The sequence below is a fragment of the Triticum aestivum genome, chromosome 3D (genome assembly GCF_018294505.1).
Source record: "Triticum aestivum cultivar Chinese Spring chromosome 3D, IWGSC CS RefSeq v2.1, whole genome shotgun sequence".
Taxonomy (NCBI): domain Eukaryota; kingdom Viridiplantae; phylum Streptophyta; class Magnoliopsida; order Poales; family Poaceae; genus Triticum; species Triticum aestivum.
In genome coordinates, this window is record NC_057802.1 from 334,085,059 (window position 1) to 334,086,703 (window position 1,645).

Consider the following 1,645-nt stretch of genomic DNA (forward strand, 5'->3'; position numbering starts at 1 on the left):
CATGCCCGGCCTCGGAAGATCAACACGTCGCAGCCCCACCTAGGCACAACAGAGAGGTCAGCACGCCGGTCTAAATCCTATGCGCGCAGGGGTCTGGGCCCATCGCCCATTGCACACCTGCACATTGCGTACGCGGCCGGTAAGCAGACCTAGCCTCCCTACTACAAGAGCAGGTGTTCCAGTCCAATCCGGCGCGCGCCGCTCAGTCGCTGACGTCAAGAAGGCTTCAGCTGATACCGCGACGTCGAGTGCTCATAACTGTTCCCGCGTAGTTGGTTAGTGCGTATAGGCCAGTGGCCAGGCTCAAATCAAATACCAAGATCTCGTTAAGCGTGTTAATTGAAGTATCCGCGAACGCCGACCAGGGCCAAGCCCACCTCTCTCCTAGGTGGTCTCAACCTGCCCTGTCGCTCCACCACAAAGTGACAGTCGGGGGCCGTCGGGAACCCAGGCCCACCTCTACCGGGATGGAGCCACCTGCCCCTTCAGCCCCCCATCTCCGAACAGTATCATAAGTAATGTAATAGTATAAAGTATATAGCATATGCCCGTGATCACCTCCCGAAGTGATCACGGCCCAGTAGTATAGCATGGCAGACGAACAAGAGTGTAGGGCCACTGATGGAATACTAGCATCCTATACTAAGCATTTAGGATTGCAGGTAAGGGTAACAACTGTAGCAACAATGACAGGCTATGCAGCAGAATAGGATTAACCGAAAGCAGTAACATGCTACACTACTCTAATGCAAGCAGTAGAGAGAAGGAATAGGCGATATCTGGTGATCAAGGGGGGGCTTGCCTGGTTGCTCTGGCAAGAAGGGGTCGTCAACACCGTAGTCGTACTGGTTAGCAGCAGCGGCGTCAGTCTCGGTGTCTAGCGAGAGAAGAGGGGGAAGAAACAATAAATATAATGCAAACATATGCATGCCGATGCATGACATGACAATGAGCGGTGCTAGGTGTGCCCTAACGCGGTAGGAGGTGATACGGCGAAGGGGGGAAACATCCGGGAAAGTATCCCCGGTGTTTCGCGTTTTCGGACAGATGAACCGGAGGGGAAAAGTTGTGTGTTTGCTATGCTAGGGATGTGTGGCGGACGAACGGGCTCCGTATCCGGATTTGCCTCGTCGTTCTGAGCAACTTTCATGTAGAAAGTATTTTCATCTGAGCTACAGTTTATTTTATATGATTTTCTAAAGTTTTAAATCAAATTTAGAATTTATTTAATTAGTTTAGTTCAACATTATCCAGAATAGTGCATGCTGACGTCATCATGACGTCAGCAGTTAACAGAGGTGTTGACTGGTCAAACTGACGTGTGGGTCCAGTGGGACCCACCTGTCATACTCTGTTTAGGTTAATCAGATTAATTAAATAGGATTAATTAACTTAATTAATTCACTAATTATAAATTTTATTAATTCATTTTTATTTCCATTTTTATTTTAAAACGTTCTGGGCTTGGCCCACCAGTCATTGTCACAGGGGGGCGGGGCCTAGCTGTCATAGGCCCCTGTGGCCTATGCGGGTCGGGCGGGCGTAGCGGGCGACGGGAGCCAGCCCGCAGGGGCGCACGCTAGTGGGCGGCGACAGGCGTGGGCCAACCGGGTAGTGGCCGCGGCGGCTGGAGGCGGAGCGGTCG